The following is a 14181-nucleotide window of genomic DNA, read 5'->3' as shown; positions in this document are numbered from 1 at the left end:
TAAAAATAAAAATAAACTGCTTAGCACAATGCCTGGCAATAATAAACTATCAATCAAGGTCAACTGTCATTTCAAGCTAGACAGAAGAAAGGGCACAGTGATGGCATGCCAGGGAACTTATTTTTGGTGGGCGTGTCTTCATGTCCCAAGAAGATAGCCACCTATATTGTAAAGAGTTCACTCCTGTTCTGCCTTCTTCTGCCTGATCTTATAACACATTTACCTCTCTGGCTTCAGGTCTGGATTCATGCCAAACACAATCTATGCCAACTCTTTCAGGGACCTTGTTCTTCAAGCTGATTGAGCCATTTCTAAACTTATGCTTTCAACATTTATTTCCAACTTGCCCTTACTCTAATGCTGCCCCCTAGAAGCAATCCTATGTACTAAACTTGAAGGCAAACCTGTGGCTAAATACACCATTTCTCTCTTCCCAAGAAATGTCAGAAAGATTATGTTGAAAGCAAGTGCCATGTTAAACTCGGTCTTTAAGAGTTAACAGAGAGTCTTTTTTTTTTCCTCCAAGGATAGGTAATAGCATCAGATTCTGAAATTAGGCACAGCAGGAAGAAAAAGCCTGCATAGATTTCACAGAGTATCACAGGCCTCTGCAATAAAGCACTTAAAAATGCCTTGTATTGCTAATTCTTTACACAATCTCCTTTTATTTCCAAAGCAATATGCGGGGCTTGAGCTATGAGACGCACATTGATGTTAACATTACACTGCTTGAATTAGAGGCATTTTTCCACTGAAACTCCTGTTAGGTTTAGGATTACTTTTTACCATCTTTTCCACAATACATTTTCTGGCCTGACTTCCCAGATCAAAGGAATGATTGCCTCTTCTAACAATGCTGAACCCACCTTTGCAGCCATTACCTTAGCAAACATCCTTCCCCTCAAGATCCCAACAATCAGGCCTTGAGCTATATGGGAAATATGCCTACTCAAAGGTCTCTGGATCTCGTGTCACTCTGAGAATTCTAAGTGAATGAGGACAACTCTCTTCTTCCTCTGCTTTCAATCACCCACCTCCCCCTCCTGGGCCCAAGTCAGTACTCTTCATTCACTGATTGAACTATTCAACAAAGACTAATTAAATAGCTAATTTTTGAAACAGTAAAATGAAAGTGGCATTGAAGGAAAGGCATTGGTGACAGGCAAACAATCAGATGGAGACTTTATTAAACTCTAAAGAGACTGAGAACATGCAGTCCTATGAAGATTTGTTATTTTCATGATCACCAATCTATTGGTTAGCCATTGTAAAGATTTTTTTTCTATGAATACCCAACTTTTGCATCAACATGGATGGGACTGGAGATTATGCTAAGTGAAATAAGTCAAGCAGAGAAACTCAATTATCATATGGTTTCACTTATTTGTGGAAAACAAGGAATAGCATGGAGGACATTAGGAGAAGGAAGGGAAAAATGAAGGGGGGAAATCAGCGGGGGAGTCGAACCATGAGAGACTATGGACTCCGAGAAACAAACTGAGGGCTTTAGAGGGGAGGGGGAGGGGGGGATGGGTTAGCCTGGTGACGGGTATTAAGGAGGGCACGTTCTGCATGGAGCACTGGGTGTTATCCACAAACAATGAATTGTGGAACACTACACCAAAAACTAATGATGTATTGTATGGTGACTAACATAAGAAAAATAAAATAAAATAAAGACCTTAAAAAAAGATTTGTTTCCTCTTTTTACAAGACATTTTTCTGTCATTTAAAAGCTTTCTTTTCCAGTTCATGCGGAAACTCTGTCATTTTTTCAATAAATATTTATTGAGTACTACAATCATATGGAGAACAAAACAGACTTGGTCCCTGTCCTCATGTAGTAATTGCTGCTCCCAAGATAATATACACAGACAGTAGCCTGATGATTTAATCCTATACAAAGCTCAGGTTTGTTTTTGCATTGTTTATCTGTTTGCATGAAGGCACTTTCCTGTAAGGATCATATTTGTCTAATTAAAACCCTGTCTTTGTCTTATTTCACTAGGATTCCTTTTCAGCATATTCTTTCTTGACTTCTTTATTCACGATAATCATGATCAAACTATTCTAATCTATTTTACACATATTACTCTCTTCCTCTGCCTGTCTTTATTAATTCATTAAACAAAGGCCTTGAAACACCTACTATGTTCCAGGCACTGTTTTAAATATTTGGGATACAGAGCTGGATAAATAAATCAACCTCTGGTCTTCAGTTTACTTCAATTTAGCCATTTTAGATTGGTCTTTTTAGAAAGTTCTTTCCAAGCCTAGAAGGCACATAACTGACACCCTTTCCCAACCCATTTTGTGACAGGTCACCTCACTCTTGACTTTAAGCATGCTGATATTCTATATATTCAAATTTACTAAAGGTATTTTATATTTTATATCAAAACTCCTAAAACCACATCATCAAAAAAAGTCTAAAAATCTAGCAATCAGTTGTGCTTTATCTTGGCACTTGCCACTATTCTTTGAACATCTTACTTTAATTCCAGATGCCATATATATATATATATATATATAGATTATTACCAAACTAAGTCAATACTTTTTTATCACTGGTTCCCAAACTTTTATGTGCAAAAGAATTGCCAGTCATACTTGTTAAGAATGCAGGGTTACTGAGCTATAACCACAGAGATTCAGATTCCCTGTCTGAGTAGGGGTCAGAAAGGTAGATTTTTAAAAGTATCCCAGATGGTTTTCAACTAGGTGACTGAGTGATCACCTTTGAGAAATACTGTTCTATCATTTCCTTTGATGTCAGTTTTTAAGTATTCAGAATCTCTGCTTCAAATCATAAAATATTTCCTATTAAGTAAAGTGCAAACAACATGCATCTGTGTGATCGATACATATTTGTCTTAAAATTTTATTTATTTGACAGAGAGAGACACAGTGAGAGAGGGAACACAAGCAGGGGGAGTGGGAGAGAGAGAAGCAGGCCCCCCGCCGAGCAGGGAGCCCAACGGGGGGGGGGCAGGAATCCCAGGACCCCAGAACCACAACCCGAGCCAAATGCAGACGCCCAACTACTGAGCCACCCAGGTGCTCCCATATTTTTTTGTTAATAAACGAATGGGTTCTCGATAATAATAACCAACATTTAGGATTTACTTTACATCTCAGGCATCTCTTTCTGTGACTTCTCGCCTGTGCCTCCTACTTATCCCCAGTGGGAGACAGGCAGGTATGTCTAGTGCTCCCCACACCAGCATGTTGGCCACAGCATGATGGAAAGAATACAAGTGGCAGAGTCAAACAGACTGAAATTCAGGCAATGATTCTTCTGCTGCCTCGCTGAAAAAAAAAAAAAAAAAAGACCTGCACCTGACCCACTGGAGTTTGTTCAGCCATCCATGAAAAGGTGATAATACCCACCTAATTATTTAGGTGGGCTGTGACGATTAGAGGAGATTACCCACATAAAGTGCCTAGCACCCTGCCTGGAACACGTCAGTGCTCTAGGGCTGTTAGTTTTCCCGCTTCCCTGTCCTGCAGGGCAGTCTTGAATCAAAAACGAAGCTCACTTTGCAAGATATGTTGGCTCAACAATGATTTGTTTTGCTGCTCTGTCCCAGGCATCGTGATTATGCCAGGGACAGACACAACACACTGCCCTCATGGGGTTTCCCTTCTAATGAGAAGTGTTTGGTCACCCTCTGAGTTACCCCTTTCAAACCAGGCACCAATGCAGTCAGGCACACCTTTCACTTGTCGCTTCATCCAGTGAGACTCACACAATGCAGAGTGGTCAGTGGTGCCATGATAATAAAGACTTTGTGGTAACAGAAAAGTTAAGAAAATCCCAATAGGCAGTGATGGGGAAAAAGAAGCAGGGAGGGAACAGCATTTGGTGGGGGAGGGGTCTGAGTAAGTTCCTAGAAATAAATAGGGGGAGCATTAAGGATCTCTGCATACGGACAGAGCTGTTTGTCTGTTTAGTATGCATTAAAAATTATCCCTTCATTTCCTGATGTAATGTAGAAAAGGCACTACTATCCTGCTGGTAGTGAAGGTACAGTGGAGTGAGGCTGAAAGAAAAGTCAACACAGAATTAGGAGAAATAATATGCACTTGTTCAAAAGCAGTTCCCAGTGCAAGAGTAAATTAATGAGACTGAATGTGCCAGATACATGGGAAAGACTGCCAATGCTGCATAGTAACACCAAGCATCGCAAGAACTCACATGCAAACCTCAGTCACACATCAAACAACTTAGCTTTTAGTAGCCATGAATTACACCAGAAAATCTTAGCAGACATCAGATTTGGGGGCAGGTCCTAACCCAGAATGGGAATGGACCAGCACCTACGGAGGGCATAAAGCCCGGCACGGCAGAGAATTAAATCAGAAATTTAATGCAAAACAGCATCTAGGAAACACGTCATCAAAAATACCAACATCTCTTTTCCTCTCACCAATGTTAAGTTCATCAGCCTTTTTAACGTTAAAGTAGCCAGTGCTCACTATTTGGGGAAAACTATGCCAAAAGGCTCACAGCAAGCAGTCCTTATCCTGGGCACAGATTCCCTAGAGGGGTCACTTGTTTAAGGAATGTGTCAAAAATTAGCTCTCTTTTCCTGCCTCCCATCCTCCTTGGACCCTGAAGTTGTCCCGGTGCCAGTTTCCCACACTAGAACTCACAGAACCACCTAAAAATCAGGAGTAAAATGCCAGTGGTCCTGTGAATCCCAGTAGAAATTAATATGCTAAGTCAGTGTATCGTATCCAAAAAAAAAAAAAAAATGCTCACTAGCACACACAGAAGGACTGGTCTCCGTTGCATTACTGAAAATCAGTCTGAGTCTAAACGACATGGTCTTCATCCTCCTCCACCACAACGGCCCCCCCCATGCTGGCCCAAAAAATAGCAACAACTCAATTCTCAGTCCAATAACGTCTTTTCTCAGATGTTGTTCTCCCAGTGGGTAGAAGAATGAACTGCTGCAATACCACCCGCTCCCCTCTACAGTTTCTTTTAATTTAAAGTTACAACAGGAGGGAAGAAAAGAGACTTTCTATTAAGGGACAACTCCCTGAAGGGTCTCTTAGCTGACAATCGAAGGACTGCTCATGGCAGTGATCAAATCTAACGCAACAAAGTGCTGGTGGCTCTGTGACTCATCCCAGCAGGAGCAAGCACTGAGGGCCACTTGAGTTCAGTGCTTTGTGGTGCGGCAAGTTGGTTTAGGAACAGTAACATAGGGGAGCAAAGCCTTGCAAGGTGTTTGAGGCTCAAGATAAAATGCAGACTTACAGTGCAAGTTGCTTCTCAACTGAATAGGAAGCCTAGAGGGGTAAGGAAATGAAGACAGCCTTCTGTCTACCTCATGCTTTAGGGCAAATTACCTGAAGATGGCCAAGGTCAGTTGGTCTATCCCTTGTGCGGTTTATAACCTGATAGAAATAAGGGTTTGAGGCATGAGAAATAAACTGAGCTATGTTTAAAAGGCAAACATTAAAGATGTTTGCTTGCAAAAACAATGCCTTCTAATTACATGTAGTATCTATTGTTCAAGTAGATTTACTCTCACCTGATACATTCAGCTATACCACTCAGTTGCATATTATGAGTATGTTAGAAAGAGTGCAATACAGTAATACAGCACCGCCCCTCACCTGTGGTTTCACTTACCTGAGGTCATCCGTGCTCCAGACGCACGTGATCCTCCTTCTGACGTATGGTCAGATCAGCGGTAGACTAACACTACGTCACAATGCCTACATCATTCACCTTCATCTTATCACACAGGCATTTCATCATCTCACATCATTACAAGAAGAGTAAGTACAGTACAAAAAGAAATTTTGAGGGCGCCTGGGTGGCTCAGTTGGTTAAGCGACTGCCTTCGGCTCAGGTCATGATCCTGGAGTCCCGGGATCGAGTCCCGCATCGGGCTCCCTGCTTGGCAGGGAGTCTGCTTCTCCCTCTGACCCTCCCCCGTCTCATGCTCTCTCTCTCTCTATCTCATTCTCTCTCTCAAATAAATAAAAATCTTTAAAAAAAAAAAGAAATTTTGAGAGAAAGAGATACCACATTCCCATAACTTTTATTACAGTATATTGTTATCGTTGTTTTGTGATTATTAGTTATTTTTGTTAATCTCTGACTGCATCTAATTAATAAATGAAACTTTATAATAGGTATGTGTGAATGCATAGGAAAAAACAGAGCATATACAGCGTTCAGTACTCTCCATGGCTTCAAGTCTTGAAATGTATCCCCTGTGCATAAGGGGGGACTACTGTATACATTGAGCAGTTCCTCTATGCTACACACCATACTATGAATTTACACATAATTTCATACAACCTCATTTAATCTGACGAGGACTCTGAGAGGTGATACTATCATCATGGTCATTTTGCAGTGGAGGAAAATAAAGCATCTGAGAGCTAAAGAAATTGCCGGGTCTTTTTTTAGTGCCAAGTCCACCTGACCAGACCCACTGCTACTAACTCCCGGGCTAGACGGCCAAACCACTATACCACCCAGATCTCCTGTTGCAAGATTATAATGGACTCAGTGCCCCACCTGCTGCCCCTGTCTCTAGCAAAGTTGTGCACCAAGGCCATGCTTCAGGAAGGCTGTTTCCGTCCAGTGACTGAACGCAGTCAGGGGACAGAGGACTCTTCCAATGGCTGACCCTCGTCTGCTGGGCCAACCAACCTGTCCTGGACTGCATGACAATAGAGCTTCTTTCTACTTAATCCTCCTTCCTTCCATCTCTCCTTCCATAGGTGTCAAACCGGGATCACAACTGAAAGCTTCTCCCAGCTTTCTGCTCCCTCTTAGTACATGTCTAATCCCCTCCTGCCATCTGCTTCTCAAGGGATCCAAATTAATGCAATAACCAAGTTATTTATTTGCTTTTTTAAAAAACCTTTCTTTTATCTTTGGTCACATGTATAGGTTCCCCCACCCCACTATCCAAAAGGTTGGCTTTACACCATTTTGCTTTTATGAAACACCTACATTAGTACCTATTTTCACTAATCCAAAGAGGATTTCTGCTTTTATAAAAATGGTAATTGCTTCTTCACTTTATACCATTTCAGCTCATGAAAGGTTTCACTGGAATGTTCTACTTTCAGATAGTGGGGGAAGCCCGTACTTACAGAGAAATTTTCCCTATCACTGTAAAGAGAAAACATCCACTAATTTCTCCACATTGCTATACATCATCTCTTCACACAGGTAATAGTATATTTATTGTGCCTTTCTCCTTGTACCCCATATAAACAAGCCTAGGAAGTTCTCTTTGAAGGAACTGCTAACTCCAAAGGGCAAACATTACAAAGTCAGATTTATTTCTTTTTCCAAATGGAATCTCTATCTATGTGTACTATAACTTCATATTATTCAGAGGTAGATAACTATCTATGGACCCAATAAATTTTCACTAGTGTGTATCTGTAATGGGAAATCAGAAAGGATAACAAGAAGATAGATCTATAGTGAGGTCCTAGAGTTTTTGTTTGCCTTTACCTATTACGTAGGATAATATGTTAATTACTGAAGGAACATCTCTATGAATAAAAGATAGAATTCACACTTGCACCAAATACAGCATCTTAATAAAACCACATTGTCAGAGATCATATATAGACGTTAACTGAATCACTGTTTTAAAGTGTTGATCTCAGCCTCAAGGAAGTGATATATTTTTCTTCTTGGACTCAAATTAAGTCCAGTACAAAGCAAGTACGAAATTAAGCTTCAAACATTATTAATGATCAAAAAGACTTAACTGGAGGGACAGAAGAGTGTAGCTAACATTTACTAAGTACCTAGTTCAGGACAAACCCTATGCTAGGAATTTGGCATACAATATCTAGTATAATCCATGCAATATACATATAAGAACAAGCATTATAATCTCCAGCTTTAGAGGTGAGTAAAAGGGGCAGAGCACTGAATGCTCACAACTCCAAGCGAAGTCTTAGAAGAATTACACATAGACCTAAACTGAGAAGCTCCAAAAGCGAGTGAGATTGCCTCTTGCATCCCAGTTCCTTCCTGAGTTCCCTACATCTAAGACTTTAATTGGTGCTGCGGGTGACAACAGAATACCTGAGCTTCTAGGGAACTCCAACTGGAGGTCAAGTCAGAGCCCTCCCATCCCGTTGACCGCTGCATTATTTGTCCCCTTTGGACACGTGATAGCATATAATCACAAAATAATTGAATGACAAGTAATTGAGCATCAAAGATAGAATCAGGTTTTTCTTTTCCTTTTTAACTTACAATGAACTTTAAGCTTTTATGAAACACCTACATTAGTACCTATTGAATGGACCTGTACCTATAGAATTCAATACCACCTCTCCTGGAGACACAGTTTTTTTTCTGGGTTTATTTTTAAGGCTCAATTTTTAAAGGTGGTTATTTAATATATCCCTTAAATACATTCATTCCCCCCTACTTTTATCAATATGCCTGCCCAGTGTCCTTACAAGTAAGCAAACTAATTACTTGCCTATAAGGTATGATTTAAGTAGTATTGAAAAAAATCCCTATGTTCATAAATATTTCCTCTGGCGGTTTCACATGATACCTGTAATCTCCACAGCTCTTTCTCTAAGGAATTAGATGGTCATAATAAACTGTAACAATAACAGTAATAATAATAGTAACCACATCTAGAGAATTAAACCATCATGAGCTATTAATAATTTTGAATTAATTAGTTTATGAGCCAGAGGTTAAACTGGTCAAATGGGGCAGGAATTCAGAAGGGTCCTTCAAAGCAAACTGGGATGTTATCAAGGGCCCATCCTACAGTTCAGGCCCCTGATCAGGAGAGCATTCAAAAGTACCCATGTAGGCAGCTAAAGGGGTAGGGGTTTGGAGGAAACAACCCAAAAAACATATTACCCTTAATTTTAAAGACAAGGAAATTGAATGTAGTAAAGTTTATTAAATAGCACCCCAGAAATGTCCCAACATGGCCCAGCTAAAAGCAAATAAAAGTGCCCGAATATCTGCCCTACTACTGAGCTGTAAGTGCTCCATTTCTCCCCCTTTAAATATAAAAAAATCACTAGTTTTAAGCAAAAGCTTAGACCCTTGCTTTGTATTCTTAAAAATTTTGTTTTACTCTTCCATTAAGAGCAACTTTTCATGCAAATGAATTCTTGGTTTAATTGAAAATCATTAAATAACTTTTCTACATCTAAGATCCTTCTCCTGTTAGGTATGAGTAATTATTTATGTTACATCACACACAGAAAATAAACAAAAGACCCCACTCACATTTGAGAATCATTTACCATTCCCAAGCTCCCCCAAATGGGAAATGGAATAACAAGACTGATCATAATTGGATTAAGAACTATAATTCTTTAATTCATTCATCAAATTGAGGCATTTGGAACAGTTTATTTACAGAGTTGTTTAGACAGTTTTGTATGGTGTTTTTTAAGATAAACCAAAATGCCTTTCTGAAAGAAGTTTCAGATCCCAAATCATTAACATATGAAAACCAAATGTAGACAATTTACAAATTGGTGTTTTAAACATTGTTTGGAACAAAATTGGACTTTTATTTTATTAACTATCTACAAATCTAGGTTCAGGATATAGTTTATTTGAAACAGCCAAGGACTTTCTTCGCCTTTAAAATAGGCCTACATTTCTCAGGCTAAAAAATTGTGACGAGTGTGTGAGGGAATGCACTGACTTTAGGCCTAGACAAATAAATTTTCTAGGTTACTCTCAAAACTCTAATTATAGCATTTTCTACCACTGCAGGTGATTGGGTATTGAGTGGAAGGTCCCGGTTATGCCAATCAATCATATCCCACAATTCTACCTGATGGAAATGTAAATAGCATTCAACCTCAGAACTCTGAGTTATTTGAAACCCAGTATATTTTAGAAGATCACTAAAAACAAGTTTTATCCTGCCCTATATATTGCTTTTTTATATAATCTGAACATGACTTCAAAACAATGATTGCTTATCACTTAGTAAATGAATAGAGCTTTTTCAAGAAGACAGTATGCTCTTTTAATTACATAGCTTTCATTTGCTTAAAGCAAGAAAAATTATTCAAGCATTCAAATTCATTCTTTTACCTAGAAAATGAAATTTTAAACTTTCCCTATAGCTCATGTCTTACCCCCAAAAAGGACCAAAAACAAAACAAAAAAAAGCCATCATACCTGAGTATAAACTTCACCCTTTTGTTATTTACTATTTACCCCATACACTCCACAGATAACATCTTTATAAGCGTATATTCATTTTTTTTTCTTTTACAAAGTCATGTGTCAGTCTAAACAGGATGTGCATTTACATGTATAGAACTAAGTTAACTTGAAATAACCACTGAATCTCAAATGCCTGGTTATTTACCAAATAAGTTTGAGAGTTCTGAATCCTGTATATAACATGCCATTCAACCAGAACTGTTTAAGCTCAACAACAAAACTAATACAGAGTTTGTCTATTAAGAGTTGAAGCTCTTTTTTCCTGTACTAAGTTTACTCTTTCAAGTCTATCTCAGATTGATTTAATATTGCCCATTCAAAAAGGCTACAAAAAGATTTTTTAAAAACCCACAAGCAAACAAAAAACTCTATTAATTCTTCATGTACAAGATTGTTAGAAGACCACTGGAAAGAAAAAAAAAAGGAATTTCAAGCGAGTATGCTACTATATAATTAACACAAATAACTAAATAATTATACACATCCCTTCCCACCCCCACAATTAAATGTTTTTAAACAACTCATGTGATGAAAGATCTACCTTTTAGGCAAACAAAAGCAATCCCTACCAGTCTGAGGATTTAAAGCTGTATTGCATCAGTTTTAAGTGATGCTTATGATTTTTATCTTATACAGTTCTGAGGAATAAACAGTTGATGACATAATTTGCAGGAGAACTTTGCACAATGCCTAAGAGAACTTTCAGTGTAAGTACTTTTGATTTTAAGTCGCTGTGACTGAATTTATCTAGGCTTCAGCCTGGGAGCTATATTTAAATCAGGAAGAAGGACCCCCCGAAACTTTGTCCCATGTATCTACATTTGAAACCAGATTCTTTCCCTATCAGAGCTAACAACAGTTCACATACAGCTGAATTCCTTCAAAATTAGACAGATCAAAATTTTGCAGTTCTGTAAAGACTCTAAGAAATCGTCTGCCTTTTAGTCCTATAAAAGTCAAACTTAAAAAACATTTCTGTATACTTTAAAACCATCTGGCCCTTAACCTAATCACTCTTGGCAATCGAGCCTCACTCCTGTAATCCTGATCAAAAACTCTGCTGTATTTTTTCTGATTGAAATGTCCATTGCCTACAAATCTCCCACGCGCCTACTTCATTGGCCTGTTTTGTCTGCGTGGGCTTTTTTTTTTTTTTTTTTTTTTAAGGATACTAGGGGCCATTATTCATGAGCAGCAAGGAAAGAAATCCTCTGTCTAGTCCCTTTGCAGATTCCCACACTTATTACCCAAAATCCCACAGATCTCCCTTGGTCTTGCCCTTGACTGAAGAATTGTGCTGAGCCTGAAGGCAGTCTCTGGGGAAATCGGCTCATGCCTTTCTTGACAAACTACTTTGGATATCTGGATATTGTGAGGCTCTCAAATGGGATAGAACAAATCCCTAAACTTTTCTGAAGTACAGTTGACTGCCACCCAGAGTGCCTGGGTTGGCTGACAGTGAGACTATGGGCTCTGCATATTCACAGAATTCCTCATTTTGACCTGCTTCAGTTGAGAAGGGAAGACATCAAAATGAATTCACATTCACCACACTCTGAATTTAGTCAGAGAGGCCAGTGTCTTCAGATAGTCACCAGGGTCAATCTATGTATTAATATATTCGCTTTGCAAAGTGTACGGAAAATGACTATTAAAATATGTAAACAGTGCTTCATGTGCATCCGATGCCAGCAGATCACTACTCAAGAAACTGCTGCTATCAGATGCAAACATTTCCAAATCCCATTTGATTTCAAGTCGTATAACCTCTTTTCCTTGCTGATTACCGTAGCCCCAAAGTGCAAGCGAGATTTCCCAAACCCGCGCTTAAAGTGACACAACACGTGAGTGGTTTCACTTGGTACACTGAGGGGGTCTGGGGAAAGTAGTTGCAATTAAAATTAAAGCTTCCGGTCGCTGGAATCCCTAGAATCCTGGAGGATGAGACTTGTCTCCGAAATTCCGGGCGGGAGAGAGGAGGGCTGGTAGGGAGAGGGATTGCAGAAAGCGAAACAAAAAGACGAAAAGGGGGAATATTAAGATTGTGGGGTGGGCTGGCGGCCGCGTTTATATTCTAGGCAGGGTAAAGAGCTTTGTCCAACTTTTAGGGTCTGCGGTTTGGCGTTAGCCGAAACGCACAGACTAGCCTGGGCTTTTCGCTGCACTCCTGCCCTCATCTCGAATCACCACCTCCACCGCCACCACTTACAAAACAATGCCGGCAACAGCGCGCAGGCTCCCCCACAAATATCTAAAGTTATCCCATTTCCTGAACGGGGGCCAAGCCCACGCTCCGAGGTCCCCCACGGCCAGCCGCCCCCCGAGGATGACAGGGCCACCTCAAGTCTCGAGCCGCCTCCCGCCTCCCCCTCCCCCGCCAGCCCAGTCCCCCTCCCTCGGTACTTGAGGAAACTCCGGTGGCGGCCCCCTCCCTCCTCCGCCGGCTCTCCAGCTGGAGCCGGGAGCGAGTGCTGAGTGGCGGGCACGGCGAGCGGCTGAGGGGAGCTCTGCGCCTTGGAGGTCTGCCCACAACAACATCGGGACGAACAACAAAGTTAAAACGCTGCGATTCACGCACCTTACCGGGTCTCCTTAACGTCTCCTCTGGCGTGGGATGCAAAGTGGCACAGTGGCGGGCTGGGGGCCCCCGGGAGGAGACTGGAGATGGGTTTTGGTGGCTCGCCTTTTTCACTCTGTGTGTGTGTGTCTGTGTGTGTCTGTGTGTGTGTGCGCGCGCGCGTGTCCCTCTCCCCCCCGGCTCTCGCTCGCTCGCTCGCTCGCTCTCGCTCCCCGTGTGGCTCTCAAGGACGAGGTGAAATCCCTTTGCTGGTCATGAGGCGGCTTCAGAGGCAAACAACACAATGCGAGTGCAAATAACAAAAGGCAAAAAGACAGTAGGAACAATGGGGGAGGCGAGGGCAGCGCACCAGCCGGCGGTCACCGCGGCCGGGCGCCCGCCCCGGGGGGTGCGGCGGGGGCGGGCGCGGGGGCGGCGCCGGGGGCTCCGACTCCCTCCAGGTCGCCCCCGAGCTCCCGCAAACCCACCCTGACCTCCTTCCTGCAGCTCGCCGCCTGGCCGCCCTCACTGTCCATCCGAAGGGAAGGAGCCCCAGAGTTTGCTTCCCCGTCTGCTGCAGAGTAACTAGATTGTAAATAACGCGGTGATTACCCACACCGTGCAGGAATGTTTAAAAAAAAAAAAAAAAAAATCTGCCCTCCACTTAAAGGAGCGATAAAATGAAATGGCAGGAGTGGAAGAAGGCAGGGAGAGTGGGCTATCTCCGGATCTCGGATCTCGATGGAGCTCGCATCTATAAATACGCATTCATGTTCAGTCAGGTCCCCTTTGTCAACTTCTTCCCTGCGCTGGAACCTCACCCGCTGCCCTGGAACCATTACCTGGGCCCCTGCTTGCCCCTCACCCCCGTTTGCACACAGTAAAGCTCGCACGAGGGGCGCGTGTGGGGGTCTGCGGGTGTCCGCGGAACCTTCCGGGAGGCGAGCCGCCGTTTGCCCGGCGCGAAGGCTGGAGCAGCGAGAGGTTCGTTTTTAAAGCGACCACTATCTCCCCGAGCCCGGCTGTGCGCCCGCGGGTCCCCGCCGCCGGCACTTTGAACCCACCTACTCCTTGGGGTGCGGGGGGAGAAAAGTTTCGAGCCGCTCTCACCCCTGCCTCCGGGGTAGTTGAAATGGTTTTGTTCTGTGGGGGTGAACCCAGATGACCCAGTGCCCAAGAACCAAGGAATGATATTTAGTGGGGACAGGCTCCGCGCTGGGCTTTCGACTCCAGCGACACTGGAGTCAGCGCGTGAAGGCGACAGAGAGAGACCCTCAGAGTTACATCACCATGGGAAGAAACTCCGTGGGTAATGCTCGGAGCAGAAGCTGTGGGGCTGATTTAAGTGTGCGCTCTGACAGCTCCCAGGCTGCTCTGGCGCTTATCTCTTCCAATC

The 14181-nt window shown here is 42.2% G+C and overlaps 1 protein-coding gene across 1 annotated transcript in view; it reads right to left on the bottom strand.

The window, feature by feature from the left end:
- The window catches only part of SOX5 (SRY-box transcription factor 5), a 1007739-nt gene extending 994758 nt beyond the window's left edge, over nucleotides 1-12981 (bottom strand). Inside the window, exon 1 of the mRNA XM_035028072.1 lies at nucleotides 12807-12981. The gene's annotated coding sequence lies outside the window, so the exon portion shown is untranslated. The remainder of the gene's footprint in view (nucleotides 1-12806) is intronic.
- Between the last annotated feature and the right edge of the window lie 1200 nt (nucleotides 12982-14181).

Source organism: Mirounga leonina, unplaced genomic scaffold (genome assembly GCF_011800145.1).
Source record: "Mirounga leonina isolate KUSES-001 unplaced genomic scaffold, KU_Mleo_1.0 Mir_201, whole genome shotgun sequence".
Taxonomy (NCBI): domain Eukaryota; kingdom Metazoa; phylum Chordata; class Mammalia; order Carnivora; family Phocidae; genus Mirounga; species Mirounga leonina.
This window is presented reverse-complemented; position numbering and strand designations above follow the sequence as displayed.